The sequence below is a fragment of the Balaenoptera borealis genome, assembly GCF_965194805.1.
Source record: "Balaenoptera borealis genome assembly, chromosome: 6".
Lineage (NCBI taxonomy): Eukaryota > Metazoa > Chordata > Mammalia > Artiodactyla > Balaenopteridae > Balaenoptera > Balaenoptera borealis.
Window position 1 is genome coordinate 129,637,301 of NC_138863.1, and position 20,986 is coordinate 129,658,286.

The window sequence follows — 20,986 nt, forward strand, 5'->3', positions numbered from 1 at the left end:
AGGAACTGGAGACCAGGGGGCATGCTGGGCCAGACAGACAGGGCAGGGCGGGCAGGAGGCTGTGTGAGCGCCATACGCAGGTAGGGATGGCGTCCAGCACAGACGGGGCCCGGGGTCAGACGCAAAGCTAAGTGAGGGTGCATCCCAGCCAAGAGCCAGCAAGCAGGCATTCTGCACAGGCCCAGTAGGCTTTAAAATAGAACTGCCAAGGCAGCTCGACACCAAGGTTGCAAAACATGGCAAAACCACAGGAGGGAAAATGCAGAACTCATGGTTCAGAAGCCCCTCCAGACGTCCTGACTGTGGCACCACAGTGAGAGCACTGCCTGTGTGTCAGTGCCACCCTTCAAGCCCACGTGACCTGAGCCACGAGGGTGTTTTTTCTGGAAAGAGGGTCTCCCCAGCATCTCCAAACTTGTAATATTTTTTTACTTTACAACTTGACAGTATTTCACTTGTCAAACCCCACAGCATAACCAAACCACAACAAACTACGAAATGTTTCTGCTAACATGCACAAGACGCACATTGATTTTCTTCCTCTTCTATATATACAAATAACAGTACTTCCCAGAAAAGTACAAACATCCAATTTTTTGTGCAATCTGTTCACATGTGAAATAAATCATCTGAGGAAGAGAAGCATACTTTATTCAACTGTGCCTTGCTCTCCCGCATTTTAAAACAACATGTTTTTCCAACTCCAGCCTCTTTCCCCAGATTAAGTGGGGTGGGGAGAGAGAATGGGGCTGCTATGATCTCTAGGCAAAAACTTCAAAATTAAAAAACAAACACCATCTTCTGCCCAGCTTTACTACTGAAGAAATGCAACTGCACAAAAATTTTAAATTCCATTCTCGAAAGCAGCACTGGTCTCTTCTGCAATTACCTCAAATCAATTGCTGCATCAACAGAAAAACAAAAATCAAGTTTGCTTGAAAATCATGACAATAGGTGAAGTCTGAGACAGAGCCCGCAGAGGAGTCTTGAGTCTTGTCAGCCCCTCCCTCCTGACACTGCTCTCCCGCCCCCTCAGCCTCAGTCTGCAGACCTGGGACAGGGTCTTCCCAAGACACAGCGGTGTCTCTGCCTCCTGAATGCCTCCTCCCCGGGTGGCCTGCCCGGCCTCTTCCCAACCCAGAGCTCCTATGCCGCCCTCAAGCCTGCCATGCTCCTTTTTCATTCCTTTTAAACTAGGACTCTGATCCTGTCGTTCTCCTGCTTATATGCTTACAGCTGTGGTTCTCAAACCATGTTCCCTGGAACTCTGGGGTGCCCCACGATGGCAAGGCAGAGTAGCCCTGTGTTTATTTTACGAACTGGGATGCCTCCTGAGATTTGTATGAAAAATGAACCTGATGCAAATATAAATCAATCAACAAAAGACGGAAATGGACCTAGGATTCCAGAGTAAAGTCTCAGTCCCTCGCAGTGTGCAGCGCCCACACGGGCCCAGCCTGACACCTCTGCGCTGCACCCTGCCACTCCCGCCACCCCCAGCGGGTCCCTGGGGGACGGAAATGCTCCACAGCTGCCGCGGCCACGCACCAAGCACACAGGTGAGCCCCACGGAGCCGGACGCACTGCTGTGGGATGGAGGTTGGGACGGGGTGGGTTCTCCTGGGGGGCGGGGGGGGGCGTTGTTTTCCCCCACGGTCTGGGATCCCTCTGGTCTACTAGTGACTGCGGTGGCCTTCATCTTTCACACAGAATCCAGTGCATGTTTAAGACACGAGGGGAGATGACAGTAGCAGATCAGCGTGTTCTTTCCAGGATGGAGGCAAGCTCGGCGGTCTCTGGCACTGGGGGGTGGTCACACCATGGAGAGGGTGCCACCAACCTCCCGACTAGGCTGGGCTCCCCATCCACCGTGACACCGGGGCCGCTTCCTGCCCCAGAAAGAGGGAGACTGAGCCTGCACACAGGCCTGCCAGGGGCGGACACCTCCCCAGCTCACCGCAGGGAAGGCCTGGCCCCCCGCACACAGACCCAGACGCTGCCTGCCCAGGCTCCATCGCCAGCGCCACTCCATACTGGAAGGCGGCCTCGTCCTTGCTTACACAGCCTCGTCAATGCTCACCAAGAACTCCGACCCAGCAGTCCTTCTAAGCCTTCCCTTCGTGTGAGCCCTTTAACAAATTTTTACCTTCTAGAGAAAAGCCTAAGATGACCATATCCGGGCAGAAAATTCCCGTCTAATCGGTCCTCTGTATCCACAGATGCAAAACCTGGGGATACGGTGGACTGTCTGTATTCACGGTACAACTTCCATCTTATATAAGTGACTTGAGCATCCGTGGATTTTGGTATCCACGGGAGCTCCTGGAACCAACCCCCGGCGGATAGCGAGGGACGATGGTGTTTCCAGATGACTTCCTCGGCAGCACATCCCAGGAGGGGATTCTTAAATCTCATGAATGTCTTCACAGCTGCAGGAGATGATCCATCAATCCCACTTCTGGCCATTTATCCAAAGGAAACAAAATCACTAATTCAAAAAGATATCTGCACCCCATGTTCACTGTAGTATTATTTACAGTAGCCAAGACATGTATTATGCTAAGTGAAATAAGTTAGGCAGAGCAAGACAAATACTGTATGATCTCACTTGTATGTCGAATCTTAAAAAGAAAGGCAGGAAGGAAGGCAGGAAGGGAGGGAGGGAGGGAGGGAGGGAGGGAGGGAAGGGAGGGAGGAAGGAAGGGAGGAAGGAAGGGAGGGAGGAAGGGAGGGAGGAAGGGAGGGAGGAAGGGAGGGAGGAAGGAAGGAAACAAAACTCATAGATACAGAGAATAGCTTGGTGGTGTGAGACGCAGGGAGTGGGAGAACTGGGTGAAGGTGGTCAAAAGGTACAAACTCCCAGTTATAAATAAGTCATGGGGATGTAATGTACAGCATGGTGACTACAGTTAATAATACTGTATTGCATATTTGAAGGCCGCTAAGAAAACAGATCTTAAAAGTTCTCATCACAAGAGAAAAAATTTTTTGTGACTATGTAAGGTGATGGATGTTAACTAGACATGCTGTGGTGATCGTTTCACAATATTCCATATATCAAATCATTATACCTGAAACTGATATAATGTATGTCAATTATTTCTCAATTTTTAAAAAGCGACAGGTGGATTCAGGTGAGGTGCCCTCCCACAGGGCCCCACAGACACCAGCACGGCACCTCATCACAGCATCCAGGGATCACTTGCAATTTTACAATTTAATAAGTGGAACCGCATCTAAATGTTCTTTTAATTTGCGTTACTTTTATTCCTATTAAAGTTGAACATATTTTTATACAGTGACCCATTTTTTTTTTTCTTTTGTGACTTGCCAGCTTGGTTTGTTTTCTTGTTATTTTGTCCTTTGAAATCTCGGTATTTTCCTCATCAATGTCAAGTACTCAACTATACCTCTTTATTAAAGACATTAAAACTGTGTGAAAGTTGCTACAAAAATTTTTCCCAGGTCACACTACTTGCCTTCTTATGTCACTTACTTTTTTCTTTGAAATCTCAGTTTAAAATTTTTACCATATCAACTTTTCAGCCTTTTGCCTTTGGAATTCCCTCTTTCACTTATAAATGTACCAAGTAGGAAGAACTGTGCCAGCCCCAACCAGGGAAGGGAGCAGTTTCTAACGCACAGCCCCCGTCTGAGCAAACTGCTGACCCTCTGTCAGAAGTCAAACAATTGCCCATCTGAGAAACAGTTCTGAGGCAGCAGGTAATCTCAAAGAATTAACTTGAAAGTAATATTGAGATCCATAAAAAGTTCAGTAACTGATTGATGTTAGGAATTTTTTTGTTGGACCTCAGATGCATAATGGTTCCTAGACCCTGGCCTGTTCTCACCTTGTTATGTTAAAATGATGTCATAAAGACAGGTGAACCACCATCCACAACAAAAGCTAGGGTCCTGCCTGTGATATACAGCAAATCCCACCTGGCCATCAATATCCTGCCTTCTTTTGTACAAGTTGCACCTCATCTATACATATTTTCAAAAAGGCACTTTTAAAATTCAGTCTTTATAAAAGGGGTATTATGCTATCAATATACGTAATTGTCTGACTTACTTTTTTCACTGCTATTACTAAGAGCATCCACACACTGTCACATGCTGCTCTGAAGTGCTGTTTTGACAGATGTATACTATTCCACTGAGCGAATGAATCAGTCTGTGTGCTGTCTCCTGAAGCTCCCTATAACAGGGTGTTTGTTATTGTAAACTGTGAGGAAAATTCTTGCACATTAATATGTGCAATGGATTCTCTAGGACAGGGATTAGCAAACATTTTCTATAAAGGGCCAGAGTTGGTAATTGTTCTGTGGGTATGTAAGAGAATATCCTTATCCTTAGGAAATACACACAGGCACTGGGGGATAAAGGGCCTCAAATTGATGTAAAAGAGTTTTGTCGTGTGTTCTTTGTATTTTTATTTTTGCAATTTTTGTAAGGTTGAAATTATTTAAAAAGAGTAAAAAATGGAATATCTCTCTGAAAACTTTTTGTGAACATAGGGAAAGGGAATGAAAAATGTTGAAAACAGATCTGTGTCCGTGACTGCAGGTGTTTCGGTGGCTCCTCTCTGCTGTGACACAGAGCAGGTTACACACCTGCGTCCACCTCAGAGTGAAACGCATCTTTCCAATCAGAGCAACTGCCTTGGAAATCCCTGTTGTCTGCCCAGAGTCCTGCACTCCTAAAGAACGCTTCTGACAGACCTGTCGGAGATCTGGGCCAGGGACCACACGTCCTCAGGCAAGTCAGCCCTCGGCAGCGATCATTTTCGTTCTATAATCAAATGCTTCAGACCACTGCAGAATGGTTGGCCTTGTTTAGAATATATATACACTCCAAATGTTTAGCTTCAATTACTTAATAATTTTACACTTCCCAGATTTTTAGGATCTGAAGAAACCAGCTTATACAAAATAGCGAGAGGTCTTAAAAAATGCAAAACCATTTCCACCTCTGGCCCAGAAAAAAGCAGCAAAACTCCAAGAGCAGTTATGTTTTTAAGTAGAACTCCTCTCTCTTGGAGACATGTACTGAATGAAGTGTTTATGACTCAGATGAGACAGTGCTCCTGGGACTTGCTTCACAACAGCACAGTGTGGGCAGGGGTTACAGGTGAGCCCAGACCACTGTTGAGGGTTCATATACTATTCAATATTTTCCGTGCCTCTGTACATTAAGGAATTGCCCACAACGAACAGTTTAATATACATATATATGAGATTTCAGGTTTCAGGCTGAGCTAGAATGTGTAATCACTGCCTTGTCAGTGATTGGGGGTGAGGCAGCAGCTAGTAGCTCTGCCTGTAGCCACCGGGCCCTAAGGCCACCTATTTAAAGTTCCTTCCTGAATAGTTCTTTTTTTTTAAATAAATTTATTTATTTTATTTATTTATTTTTGGCTGTGTTGGGTGTTCGTTGCTGTGCCTAGTTGCGGAGAGCGGGGGCTACTCTTCGTTGCAGTGCGTGGGCTTCTCATTGTGGTGGCTTCTCTCGTTGTGGAGCATGGGCTCTAGGCACGCGGGCTTCCGTAGTTGTGGCACATGGGCTCAGTAGTTGTGGCTCACGGGCTCTAGAGCACAGGCTCAGTAGTTGTGGCGCACGGGCTTAGTTGCTCCGTGGCATGTGGGATCTTCCCAGACCAGGGCTCGAACCCGTGTCCCCTGCATTGGCAGGCGGATTCTTAACCACTGCACCACCAGGGAAGCCCCCTGAATAGTTCTAATTGTCTACATTTTTTTTTTTTCCCTGTGGTAATTAAAAAGTCGTCAAGAGGTAAGAGTTTTTGCAAACAAACATTTTCAGGCTACTACAAAGCTGATATGGTGAGTACACGCATACCTCAGCGATACTGCGGGTTCAGTTACAGACCATCACAATAAAGCAAATAAAGGTTTTTGGTTTCCCAGACCATATAAAGTTATGTTTACACTATACTGTAGTCTATTAAGTGTGCAATAGCATTATTTCTTAAAAAACAATGTACAGACTTGGTCTAAATAATAGTGGCTAATACACAAAAGTGCTTAATAACTACTAGCTAGTGTTTTTATTATCATTCTCTACTATGTGATTGATTCATGCTGCTGCTGCCCCAAATGTCCCATATCCCTTTTGCCACCATTCAAACTCTGCCATGCTTTTAAGTAAATAGTAGAATATTTTTATTTAACATTGTGCACAAGAAATTCAAGACTGTATTTTTGACAGTGGTATTTATCAAGACTGGAAATTCACTGTATTTTAGTATTGCTCTTGAGTTGGAAATAATGTGTGGGGTTCCCCTGTGATAGCAGAGACGACAGGCCAAGAGTCCCATAGGAATGTCAACCAGGAGTATTTGATGACAATACTGGAGGGAAAATAATAAGGGTGCTAGAAATGTGTTTTGAAAAGCATGCCATTGTGGTAATGTAAAAGCGGCTCAGAATTACTTGGCATCGAGAGACTAAATAATGGTTATCTCTTCAAAAGACAAAAACAATGTACATACCTTAACTAAAAAATGTTATTGCTAAAAAATGCTAACCATCATCTGAGCCTGCAGCAAGTCATAGTAACATCAAAGATCACTGACCATAGATCACCATAACAAATATAAAAATAATTTAAAAGTTTAAAATATTGCAAGAATTACCAAAATGTGACACAAAGACATGAAGTTAGCAAATGCTGAAGGAAAAATGGCACCAACAGACTTGCTTGATGTAGGGTCACCACAAACTTTCAGTTTGTAAAAAACGCACTATCTGGGAAATGCACTAAAGCAAAGAGCAATTAAATGATGTCTGCCTGTACTTTTAGAGTACCATAAAATCCTGAAAGTGGGCTCCTCCTGTCCAGCACCCCCAGGAGCTGGGGTATGAGCTGGCGGTAACTAAAACAATCACCAGAGATACTTGGCGCAAATGTTCACTCTCACACCTTGTCCCGACCTGGTGGAGCTGAGTGCCGGGGGCACCTGCATGTTTAATGCCCGGCCCACACGCACCTCTTGATTCTGAGGTTGGAGTCTCTGGCCCACATTTTGAGAAAATGTTTTAGGGCAGTAGTCTCCGACACAGCGTGGACCATATAATCCTTTGAAGCGATAGAAGAAAACGCTGGAGTGTCTGTATTTCTGCCTCGCGAGGACGAGGAACTAAGCCTCCCTGATAGCTACACATCTTCTCCCGCCTCCTTGCCAGGTCCTCAAGGAGCAGCAAGAACCAGTGGCTCACAGGCACCTCATCACTGCAACTAAATGAACTGCTAGGGGCTGAATTGTGTCCCCCTTCCGGGTCCGAACTCTTAGTACCTCAGAATGACTATATTTGGAGATGTACAGAGGTAATTAGTAAAATGAGCTTATAGGGTGGGTCCTAATCCAATGTGACTGGTGCCCTTTACAAGAAGGGGAGATCAGGACACACACAGGCACAGAAGGAAGACCATGTGAAGACACAGTGGGAAGGTGGCCATCTACATGCCAGGGACAGAGGCCTCAGAGAGAACCAACGCTGCTGACACCTTGGTCTTGGACTTCCAGCCTCCAGAACCGCAAGGAAATAAATATCCATCGTTTAAGCCCCTCAGTCTGTGGTACCTTGATGCAGGAGCCCTAGCAAACATACAGACAAACCTGCCTCCCACGTCTTTGCAAGCTCTCTAGCTATTACGGACTGTGCGCACCTCATGCCTTATCCAGCGCGTGTGGACAGACACACCCACCGGGGCACACGCACGGAGACCTTTTAGGGATGGAGTGAGCAGTCGGCAATGGCTGGGCCCTGAAATGCTGCGATTCCCAAAATCACCTCTGCCCTTGTGTGTGTGTGTGTGTGTGTGTGTGTGTGTGTGCGCGGGAGGGCGGGGGAAGCTAATAAAGAAGCAGATAAAAGACGAAAGGAGACATACTGATGAGTGAACATAATTTACTTAAACTTCTTCAAGCAACCTGAGGCGCTCGGGAGCATCAGCTGGGGCTGCCGCCGGGCCGTGGTGCGTCCGTGGGCGCTGCCCTCCCCCGCCCCTTCCTGGGAGCTGCCGGCTGAAGGGGCAGAAGGGGCAGAAGGCCGGGAAAAAGCAGGGAACCGGTCGGCTGTAAGTCCCGGAGAGCCGTGCAGGAGTATGAAGGCGGCCTGGCCCGACCGCGGCTAGGGGACCTGGGACGGATGGCGACGCGCGTGTCCCCAGCGGGCGGAAGCTGGGCCCTCGGGGGGAGCCAGGGGGGCTGTCCAGCAGCGTGCACGCCCCAGTCGCTGTAAAGCCAATCACAAGCTCCTGAGGCGCAGAGTTCCCTAAACACGCCTGTGCAAAACACAACGGGGGCTACCTCTGCCGAAATGCACCTGACCTTCGGGAAAAGGGAGAACTCGGAAGGAACTCGAGCCTGTCACGCTCGGAGTCCGCAGGAAGGGCACGCACGGCTGTGTCTTCGCACGACGAGCCGAGGCCCACAGCGCCGCAGCACCCAGGCTGCCTCTGCCCCAGTCTGGGAGGACCCCTAGGCTGAGTCACACCCCAGAGGCCCTATAATACAGCACATTTTCCCTCCTGCCATGACCTCAAGGCAGAATCAAGACAACGGAGAGTTCCAGGAGCTTCTCAAGAGCCCTTCCAGAGTCACAACCGATTCCACACAACCTGTGGGGTTAGCCCAAAACGTGCCACTGGAGTCCAGGTGATACACAGAGAACCCGGCTCAGGGTCACACAGAAGTGCAGGGCAGGAAGTCACATCTTCCGTGGCAGCTGCCCCAGACCTCGGCCGTCCTGGCAGAGGCTTCCCGGAGTGAACGAACTGCTCTATCCACCTCTGGTGTACCTGGGGCCATCTGCGGCCACTGAGAGGGTCACAGCCTCTCAGAGCTTGTGTGCAGGGTCTGGCAGTGACATGCGGAAGGACGTGTTCCCTCTTCCTGGTGGAGGGAGGGTAGGCAGTGTTGATTCTTCCCTGGCTCAGTTGGCAGTTCCAGAGCGCAGGGATTCCACACCCCCCCAATCCCTTTCCACCCTTTGCATGGGGCTTACCTTACCTTAAAGCCAATCTTTGTTGGAGGAGGCAACTATCTAAAATGCAAATTAAAATACAAAATAAAGGGCTTCCCTGGTGGCGCAGCGGTTGAGAGCCTGACTGCCAATGCAGGGGACACGGGTTCGAGCCCTGGTCTGGGAAGACCCCACATGCCGCAGAGCAGCTGGGCCCGTGAGCCAGTTACTGAGCCTGCGCGTCTGGAGCCTGTGCTCCGCAACAAGAGAGGCCGCGATAGTGAGAGGCCCGCGCACCGCGATGAAGAGTGGCCCCCGCTTGCCACTAGAGAAAGCCCTCGCACAGAAACGAAGACCCAACACAGCCATAAAAAAAATAAATAAATAAATAAATAAAAAATAAAAACTACCCCCTATGATGATTAATTCTATGTGTCTCCTTGACTATGCTATGGTATAATCCAGTTTTTGGTCAAACATTAGTCTAGATGTTGCTGTGCAGGTATTTCTTAGGTGTGATTTACATTTAAATGGGCACACTCTGAGTAAAGCCGATAACCCTCCATAGTGTGGGTGGGCCCCGTCCAAACAGTTGAAGACCTTAAGAGAAAAAACCGAGGTCCTCTTTGGATTTGAATTCTGCCCCCAGAGGGCCTTTGGACTCAAGCTGCAACATCAACTCTTCCTGGGTCTCAGCCTGCCTACTCCGAATTCAGAATTGCCAGCCTCCACAATCACGGGAGCCAATTCCTTAAAATAAATCTCTCTCTATATATATAAACATACTCTATTGGTTCTGTTTCTCTGGAGAACCCTGACTAATACACACACACACACACCTCAATCAAAGCAAAGGAGGAAACCCAACTTGCATGTACAAAACCATTATCAGCGTGGTCTCCAGGGCAGGAGCAAAACTTTACTCTCCAGAATCTGTGCAATTATCATGCACATGCACAGGTCTGCTTGATTTAACACACTTAGTTATTCCATGACCCCTGGGGACAGACAACCCCAATGAATCAAGAGTCCAGGTGGTTTCAAAGCTCATTGGTTTTATGGAGACTGGTCCTTCCAAGCAGGATTTGTGGAAAAAGACGAAAATTCTTTAAAATGGAACAGCTTGAGTAGGTCAAGCTTTAGATAGGGATTTAAATATAATGCAAATCCTCATCACCACTTCTGACCTGGGGCGGTGTGGTTCTTCAGAGCAAAGTGTACCTTCTTCTGTGAGTATCTTCAAGGATGAATCATCGCCCACCCTCCCCCTGCCACCCCAGTCCTGGCCAGGACAACACAGGCACAAGGAATGGCCATGCTAGCTCTGAACGTAAAATTCTGGCTGTCAAATCAGGTTCCAAGATGAAACTCACGGCTCTCTAGGCATTGGTTTTTCCTCTCTTGTGGAACAAAATTCCCCCAAGAGCAAGTGAAGAACAGGGCCTGACAACCTTGGCGAGTGAAGTATCTGAGATATAAATACAAATCACAAATATGCTTGTTTCAAAAGTCACAGTAGCTTTCACCGTCCATTTGTCTTACTCACAACTAAAAGATGTGAAAGCCACAGTTCAAGGCCTGTGATTTCTGTCCCCACAGCCTTGTGTGGAGGTGAGGCAGTCATGATGAAGTTGGACGGGGGCACAGCCAGGTAAATGAATGCTCAACGAGCTTCTGCTGAACAGCACAAGTGCACACCAGGCTCAAACCAACACAAAGGTAAAAAACACATCCCTATGTCCTTGAGACCATGGTCTGAGAGGCCTTTAACACAGAAAGTTCATATAAATGCAAATCTTATCCCTGGAGTGCTCTGAAATCTTATTAGATAGCCTGAATTCAGGCCAGAGCTGCCATGTTTAAGCCCCATTCATGGTGCTAGGTTCTCTACTGGCTCCTACAGAGTGTAAGCTCTGTCCCTAAGCCCCTCACTTATGGCCAAAGGGTTTCCAGATATAAAAAGAACAAATAACAAAATGGCAAATGTAAATCCTACCATATAAGTTATCTGCATTAAGTGTAAATGGAGTAGACAATCAAAAGGCAGACATTAATAGAATGGATTAAAAAAACATGCTGTGAGCTGGGCCCATGAGCCACGATTACTGAGTCTACGCCTCTGGAGCCTGTGCTCCGCAACAGGAGAGGCCCGCGCACCGCGATGAAGAGTGGCCCCCACTTGCCACAACTAGAGAAAGCCCTCTCACAGAAATGAAGACCCAACACAGCCATAAATAAATAAATAAATACTTAAAAAAAAAAAAACATGCTGTGAGACAAATTTTAAATTCAAAGATACAGGGGGGGTGAAACGAAAAGGATGGGAAAAGATATAACATGCAAAGAGAAACCAAAAGTGGCCAGAAGTAGCTATACTAATATTAGATAAATATTAGACAAAATAGACTTGAAAACAAAAATTGTTACTAGAAACGTTATGACAAAATGATCACTCCATCAGTGAGATGTAACAACTATTAACATATTCACCTAATGAAACAACCTCAGAATACATGAAACCACAAAGAACATGATCCTATATGTAGAAAATCCTAAAGATTTTACGAAAAAACCTGTTACAGCTAATAAATGAATTAAGCAAAGCTGCAGGATACAAAAGCAACACATAAAAATCAGCTGCATTTCTATACATTAGCAATGAACATTTCAAAAAGAATATTAAGAAACAATTCCATTTACAAGAGCATCAAAAAGAAAAAAAACTTAAGAATAAATTTAGGAACTTCCCTGGTGGTCCAGTGGTAACGAATCCGCCTTCCAAAGCAGGGGTCCCCTGGTCGGGGAACTAAGATCCCACATGCCGCGGGGCAGCTAAGCCTGGGCGCCACAACTATTGAGCTCGCGGGCCTCGACAAGAGCCCACGTGCTGCAAACTACAGAGCCCAGGGTCTTTGGAGCCCGTGAGCTGCAACTAGAGAAAGAAAACCCACACGCCACAATGAAGACCCAACACAACCAAAAAAAAAGAATATATTTAACCAAGGAGGTGAATGATTCATACACTAAAAATTACAAAACATAGACTTCCCTAGTGGTCCAGTGGTTAAGACTCTGTGCTCCCAATGCAGGGGGCCTGGGTTCGATCCCTGGTCAGGGAACTAGATCCCGCATGCATGCCGCAACGAAGATCTGCATGCCGCAAATAAGACCCGGCGCAGCCAAAATAAATACTTTTTAAAATCACAAAACACTGCTGAAAGAAATTAAAGACACAAATAAATGGAAAGATATTCTATGTTCATGAACTGGAAGACTTAATATTATTAAGATGACAGTATAGGGAATTCCCTGGCAGTCCAGTGGTTAGGACGCCGCATTCTCACTGCCAGTGGCCTGGGTTTGATCCCTAGTCAGGGAACTAAGATCCCGCAAGCCACGTGGGGCAGCCAAAAAAAAAAAAAATTTACAATATAATCCAAAGCCATCTACTGATTCAATGTAATCCCCTTCAAAACTCCAAAAGCATTTTTTGCAAAAATAGAAAAACCCACCTTAAGATTAATATGGAATCTCAAAAGACCCAGAATAGCAAAAACAATCTGGAAAAAGAACAACAAAGCTGGAGGTCTCACATTTACTGATTTCAAAACTTACTATAAAGCTACAGTAATCAAAATAGTGTGGTACTGGCATAAAGACTGACACACTGACCAATGAAACAATAAAGAGCCCAGAAATAAACCCTTGTGTATATGGTCAAATGATTTTCAACAAGGGTGTCAAGACCATTCACTGAAGAAAGGACAGTCTTTTTAACAAATGGTGCTGGGAAAACTGGATATCCACATGCAAAAGAATTAAATTGGACCATACACTATATATACAAATTAACTCAAATGAACAAAAAACCTAAACAGAAGAGCTAAAATTATAAAACTCTTAGAAGAAAACATATGAGAAAATCTTCATGACACTGGATTTGGCAATGATTTCTTGGATATGACACCAAAAGCACTAGCAACAAAAGAAAAAGTAGATAAACTGGACACGAAAATTAAACATCTTTGTGCACCCAAGGACACTATCAAGAGAATGAAAAGATAACTCACAGAATGGGAGAAAATATTTGCAAATCATATATCTGATAAGGGATTGTTATCCAAAATATATAAAGAATTCCTACAACTCAACACTAAAAAAAACAAACAACATGATTAAAAAATGGACAAAGGATTTGAATAGACATTTCTCTAAAGAAGATACACAAGTGGCAAATAAGTACATGAAGAGATGATCGACACCATTAAGCATTAGGGAAATGCAAATCAAAACCAGAATGAGATACTACTTCACACCCATTAGGGTGGTTATTATTTAAAAAAAATAAAAAAAAAAACCCAGAAAATAACAAGTGTTGGTGAGGATGTGAAGAAACTGGAACCCTTGTGCATCGCTGGTACACAGAAAGGCTAGTGAAGCTGCTATGGAGAACAGTATGACAACTGCTCAAAGAAATTAAACATTGAATTACCATGTTCATGGCAATGCTTAATTGGTGTCTGGAATAGTCATGTTCATAGACAGGAAGTAGAACTGTTGCTACCAAGAGCTGGAGGAATAAGGGAATGGGGAGTGAGTGTTTAAGTGGGTGCAGACACAGACATAGAAAACAAACTTATGGTTACCAAAGGGGAAGTGGGGGGAGGGATAAATTGGGAATTTGAGATTAACAGATACGATTATATATAAAATAGATTAACAAGGACCTACTGTATAACACAGGGAACTATATTCAATATCTTATAATAACTTATAATGGAAAAAAATCTGAAAAAGAACAGATGTGTGTATGTATGTATATATATGTGTACATATATATGTGTATATATATAAAACAGAATCACTTTGCTGTACACCTGAAACATTGTACATCAACTATACTGCAATAAAATAAAGAAATAAATAAGTGCAGAGGTTCAGTTTGGGATGAAGACAAAGTTTAGGGGATGGATAGTGGTAATGGCTGTACAACTTAATGCTACTAAACTGTACACTTAAAATGGTTAAAATGGTAAACTTTGGGTTATTTATATTTTATTATAGTAAAAAAAAAATCAGGTTAGGTGATTTCCCCAATTTATTTTTGTTTTTAATCATTTTTTTCAGATATTCCAGTTTATTTTCCCCTTCATATAAATTTTAGAGTCAGTTTGTCTTTTATCTATAAAAGCATCCTTCTGAGACTTCTAATAAACAAAAATATCTTATGACCCAGCAAGGACACTTCTAGATTTCTATCCAAAAGACATTACAACATATGCCCACGTGAAGACTTGCACATGAGTCTTCATAGCAGCAGTTATTCATAACAGGCAAAAAATGGAACTAATGAATGGTTAAACAAAATGTGATATATCCATACAATGGAACACAATGCAACAAAAAGGAATGAAATGCTGGTACATACTAGAACAGGGATAAACTCCAAAAACATTATACTACATGAAGGAAGCCACACATAAAGACCACAAATTGTACACTTTCGTTTATGTTAAACGTCCAGAAATGGCAAATCTATAAAAGAAAGCAAATTAGTGATTAGCTGGAACAGGGCCTACGAATGGTGATTAACTGTGAAAGGTCATGCGCGATTTTACTGGGGTGATTCGTATGTTCCAAAACTGGGTTATGGTGCTGCTGCCCAATTCCGTAAATCTACTAAAAATCACTGCCCACTTGAAGTAGGTAAATTTTATAGTACGTACATTGTACGTCAATTAAGTTAAAATTTTTTTTGCTGCAGTATTTGATTGGAATTGTGTTAAATCAATAGATCAATTTGGAGAGAACTGACATCTTTACTATGTTGAGTGTTCCAACCCATGACCACAATGTGCCTCTCCATTTATTTACATGATCTTTGATTCATTCATCAGCATTTTGTAGTTTTCAGCATATAGATCCTGCATGTGGTTTATTAAATTTATATGTAAGTATTTGATTTTTTGAAGCTGCTGAAAATGGTATTTTTTAAAATTTAACTTTCTAATTGCACATTGCTCGTATATAGAATAAGATTGACTTACATGTGTTGACTGTATTTTGTGACCTTGTTAAACTTCACTTACTAGTTCTAATAGTTTTTTCATAGATTCCTTGGATTTTCTATGTAGATACCATCTGCAAAAAGGCACAATTTTATTTTCTCTTTCCAATCTGCCTTTTATTTATTTTTCTGACCTTATTGCCCTGGCTAAAATAAAGTTTTTAAATTACATAGACGTAGTTAACCCATGCTATACTTATTTTGGTTGCAAAAACAATGAGTAGCTAGGACTGGTTAGTTATACAAAAGCTTTAGAAAACATAGCACGAATAGTAACAGCCCCTTATACAGTACATTTCCTATATATATTACCTCATTTGATCTTCATCACAACCTAATAGGTGCTTTTCCCACGATACCAAAGAAGAAAAATGGTCGAAGGTAGTCCAAGCAACATACCCACCGGGGCTCAGGTGAACATATAGCAGACATCAACAAGTCAAAGCAGTAGATTTGCCAGGACCCAACTTGATCTCACCTGCCAAAGTGTATCTTTCTTCCCACTGGCTAGTGGGCAGCCCCAGGCACTGACTGAGCTGACTCCTCTATAAACTGGTGCTAGTGAAACGCAGATCAAAAGCCAGGACACAGACTGTCACACAGTGAGAGGGGCTGAGGGAACACTGGCCCACCTGGGGAGTGGAGGCAGGTGCTCCTGGAGTGGTACCTGAGCAAGCACAGTGCCTTCAAAAAATCGCAGGTAAGTGATTCAATAGGTGTGTGAGGGTCAGGTCCCAGGGTCTAACATTTTGCAGAAGGCATTACTGGCAGTTTCTTTCTAATTTTTAACTTACGAGTGTGCAGTCAGATGGCTAGATTCAAAGTCTGGCTCTGCCACTTACCAGGCATGTAACTTTAGACACATACTTCATCTCCTGGTCAGTTTCCTCATCCATAAAGTGGGAGTAATAATTGCACCCACCTCTGAGGGTCATGAGAATAATTAGTATGTAGAGCACTCAGGAGTTAGCGAACTACAGTCCGCGGTCTGCTTCTACAAGCAAAGTCCTACTGGGGCACAGCCATACTCATTCATTACAGACTGTCTGTGCCAACTTGTGCTGCAACAGTGGAACTGGGGAGGCTGTGACAGAGACCATACGGCCTGCAAAGCCGTAAGTAGTCACTATCTGGACCTTTACCGGAAAAGTAGCCCTGGCTTAGAACGATGCTGGAGCAAAGTAAGTACTCAAGGAATGTTAGCTATTATTTAGACCCTAATTTACTTCCAGAACGATAAACTTGAGTATATACATAAAGATATACACACAAGCATTGACTATGGGGGTGACAAACGTAAAATAACAATGTCAATTAACAGGTGGTTGATTCAATAAATTGTGGTGCATCTACACTATATACAGCCATTAAAAGGAATGAAGGCTATCCATGTGTATATATACTGTATGTGCCAACATGTTAAGATTTCCAACATCTTTAAATAATCCAAGATCATTAAGTGAAAAAGTATAATGCTACATGCAGTATAATCTCATTATGTTACAAAAAGAACACACACAAACAAAACCTATGTGTATGCACAGAAAAGGCTACATACCAAGATAGAAGTACTGAGGGAATTTCACTTTTAGTATATGTAGTGGAGTACTATTTGAATTTTTTAATAAGCTGAAGTTCTGTAATTTTTCTCATGACTTAAAAGTGTTATTTGAATGGCTCAGGTTGTATCCTAGTGGTACAAGTTTTAAACTTTAATGTCTTTACTCCAGGGACAAACTAGAGTTTGGATGAATCGCAAACGCATTATGCTAAGTGAACTAACCAGACTCAAAAACCACATATGACATTCTGGAAAAAGCACAACTGTAGGAATGGAGAACAGATCAGGGGTCAGGAGTTGGGAATGGGGTTGCCTACAAAGGGACAGCAACAAGGAGTTCAGGGGGGTGATAAAACTGTTCTGTATCTTGACTGTGGTGGTAGTCACACTACACTAAGCATTTGTTAAAACTCACTGAACTGTACCCCACAAAGTGAATCTTACTATGTGTCAACTTAAAAATAAATTTAAGTAAACACACATACAAAACAAAAACACTTGGGGAGTAACTTTTCTTTGGGCGACCTATGAGCACACAAATGTATGTATTAACACAGGAAATGTCTGCCACCACATTTCCCTGGTTCGCCTCTGGCACAGAGATGATGCCGCTGCGCGAAGGCAGCGTTGGCACCACCTTCCTAACTGAATTCCCACAAACGCAAACCTGCCGTGGCCCTGATTGTTTTCTTCGGGCTCCGTGCGCGTAGATCTGCGCTTTACTCGGAAAACCTCGAAGGGCCGGCCTTCAGGGAGAAGGGACGGCAGGCACCGGCGCGCACCGTCACAGGCCGGCGCCCCAGCCGAGCGGCCCGGGCAAGATCTTCCAGCACGAGCCCCGAGCCGCTGGAGCCGCTGGTGAGTTGTCAAGAACAGCAACCTGAGCTAGGCAAGGGGAATCACTGCTGATTCAATCACGGATCATTGACGGAATCACGTCGAAAACGGCCAAGAAATACCCCCGGCTCACCAGCTTCGGCCAAACACTGTGCGGCGAGGCGCACAGCACCCTCCTCTCCTGTAAAGGGAAACTCCCAGGTCTCCTACAGAGGCGCAGACCGTCCAACACGGGGCTTCATAAGCAACGCTATCCTGCCGTTCAGACCTGACACTAGAGTGGACGTGGTCCGGACACCTCTCTCGGCTTAGAAAACGCTCCTTAAGCCCCACTGCCAAATTACTCTTCCGCCCTTTTCTCCCGCCCACCAAGCGCTGCGAATTAGGAGCACGCATTTCAGGCTTGAAATACACAATTTAGTCTGGCTGTACAGAACCGCGCTGCCCAAGTAACAATCCCGGCTCCTTAACAAAGCCCCAAACTCCTCTCTCCAAGAATCTGCAAAATCGTCTCGCTCGGCCAGAGTCTCCCTCCTTCCCTCAGCGAGGGGCACAAAGCACGACCTCAGCGCAAACAGCCTGCTCCTTGCTTTCCAACAATAACTGCAAAACCCCAATGTACCCCGTCCGCACTGGAGCTTCGCTACGTGCCGGGGGCGCTGGGGCAGGGGTCCGCGACTCCCGGGCCGGAGCGCGGTGGCCAGGGCCATCCTGGGAGGCGGCGCAGCCGGGGAGGCCGCGCGGCCGAGGTCCAAGTCCCGGCCGCTCGCGGGGCCCCGGCCCGGCACCGCCGCCTTCCAGCTCCCTCCCGGCCGGGTTTCGAGCGAGGTCCGGATCCCACCTGCGCGGCGGGGTGGGGCGGAGGCGGCAGCGTCCCTCACCTTGGTCCGCGGCGGCGGCTCCGGGGTCCCGGGCGGGCCCTGGGAGTTTCCCGGCCGAATGAGTCACCGAGGCGGGTCGGGAATGCGCCAGGAAACACCCGGCCTCCTCCCCTTCCTCCCGGGGCGGGGGCTCTCCCGGCTCGGCCCCTTCCTCCCGGCGCTCCTCCCTCCGCGCTCCTTCCCCAGCCCAGTCCAGCCGCTCCTCCACGCCTAGCTCCTTTCTCCGACCCCGCTGCCCGGCACTGTGCCGGGCCGCGCTCCCCTCCGGCCGCAGAAAATGCTCCCCAGGGAAGAGAGCCTCCAGGGCCACCTGCCGGCTTCGGCGACCTCAGCTCTGCCTGGGACCGCGGTGGGGGGGGGTGGGGGGGGTGGCGGGGGCTTCTCCGTGGAAGCTGCCCGGTTTGGGCCGTAAAAAGAGCGGGGGGTGCGCACCCTGTCCCGGGGCTCCACAGAGTCAGGGCGGCGGGTGAGATGAGCTGCAGAAGGGACTTGGGGGGACACCCAGGCGGGCTGGCCTGGCGCCCCACAGCCAGGGAGGAGGTGCGCACACCTGCGCTCCGCGGGCTGGAGCCGGGTGCGACTGGGACACGCCGCCGGAACCGAGCCAGCTGGGAGAAAATGACCCAGTATGGCCCCTGCAGTGATCGCATCTCCCCTCTGAGCCGGGGGCAAAGGCGTGCGCTGGCTTGTGGGAATGGCTGACAAGAAGTCCTGACGAACTAGCCCCAAAACACAATCTTGAGAGGCCAAATAACACGTCTTATGGAATCGCTGAGTGGAGTGAGCTTGTCACAAACATGCTTAGGAGAAAAATGTCCCTAAACTACACTCTCCCCCCCGCCCCTCCCACCCCGCCGAGTTGTAAGGGAGAGCAATAAAGATGGGCAGCGGGTACTGAAAACCACAAGAAGTTTGATTACCTCCTGGCTGTCCCCCAGATGATGCAAAAAGTTGCAGCAAATGGATCCTGACTAAACCAGAATCTACCAGTTGTCTAAATATTCAGAGACCACTTTTTCTAGAAGCTCCTGGAGGTCCCTCACACTCCTACAAAACATGGGTTTTGAGTGACTTTGTGGTTCCCAGCCAGCCCACACATTTTCAATCAGCAGAAATACTGCATCTCTCTGCCCAGGGCTGAGTCTCAAAGTTAGATTCCGAAGGGTTGGGTTTTTTTGGGTTTTTGTTTGTTTTTGTTTGTTTGTTTTCCTGTTTTTTTATATTGTAGGTGAAGTGCTGAAATACAAATTCAAGGTATATTGTGATAATTTTTAAATATCATAATCCCTAGAGCAATTAATAAAAAATAAGCAATTTTTAAAAATCCGGGCTTCCCTGGTGGCGCAGTGGTTAAGAATCCGCCTGCCAATGCAGGGGACACAGTTTCGAGCCCTGGGCCGGGAAGATCCCACATGCTGTGGAGCAACTAAGCCCATGCGCCACAACTACTCAGCCTGCGCTCTAGAGCCCTCGAGCCACAGCTACTGAAGCCCACGCGCCTAGAGCCCACCGCAAGAGAACAAGAGAAGCCACCTCAGTGAAAAGCTTGCGCACTGCAACGAAGAGTAGCCCCCACTCGCGGCAACTAGAGAAAGCCCATTGGCAGCAAGCAAGACCCAACACAGCCAAAAAAAAAAATCCAAGAGAGGAAATAAAATGGAATGCTAAGATATAAATCTGAAGAAAGCAGCAAAGAAGGAGCAAAAAGCACACAGGACAAACAGTAACGAAAAGCAAGCTGTTAGGCTTAAATCCAACCATATTAGTAATTACGTTAAATGTAAATGAACCAAACACTCCAAAGAAATTGTCACATTGGATAAAAACATAACCTAAATATAAGGCTGTTTAAAAGAGACATACTTTAAAGATAAGGACGCAAAGTGGTTGAAATTTTAAAAGATGAAAACCCATCTACCATGACTATGCCAATCACGAGAAAGTTGGGGTGACTATATTAATATCAAAGTAGACCTCAAGGGACTTCCCTGGTGGTCCAGCGGCTCAGACTCTGCACTCCCAGTGCAGGGGGGCGGGTTTGATCCCTGGTCAGGGAACTAGATCCCACATGCCACAACTAAGAGTTCGCATGCCACAACTAAAGATCCCGCATGCCACAAGGAAAATCCCACGAGCCGCAACTGAGACATGGCGCAGCCAAATAAATAAATAAATGAATAAATAAATATTCAAAGTAGACCTCAAGACAAGGAGTGTGACCAGAAATTAAAAGGGACATTTGGTAAACATAAATGGGTCAATTAATTCAGAAAAAAATGACAATTTTTAGTGTGTATGCAAACAAATAAGCTTTGAAATACTTTGCAAAAATTGATAGAATCAGAAGAAGAAATAAGCAAACACACAGTCATAATTAGAGATTTAACACCCCTCTCTTAGTAATCGATAGAACAGGCAGACACCAAAATAAGTAAAGATACAGAAAAAATTTAAAGCAATTGACCTATTTGCCCTTAACCCTCACAAAACAAAATGCAGAATACATTGTATTTGATGAAAGATGTTTAAAATCTTTATACTGAATCCTCAAGGTATTACTGAGAAGAATTAAATTTTTCAAATGTCATGCACAAAATATAACATATGTTAGGAAGTAAAACAAGTCTCAATAGATTTCAAAGGGTTGAAATCA

At 45.6% G+C, this 20,986-nt stretch overlaps 1 protein-coding gene across 1 annotated transcript in view; it reads right to left on the reverse strand.

Annotated features, from left to right (window-relative positions):
* Window positions 1-18,455, reverse strand: part of CYFIP1 (cytoplasmic FMR1 interacting protein 1) — a 95,785-nt gene extending 77,330 nt beyond the window's left edge. Inside the window, 1 exon segment of the mRNA XM_082395473.1 lies at window positions 18,334-18,455. The gene's annotated coding sequence lies outside the window, so the exon portion shown is untranslated.
* Window positions 18,456-20,986: the final 2,531 nt, after the last annotated feature.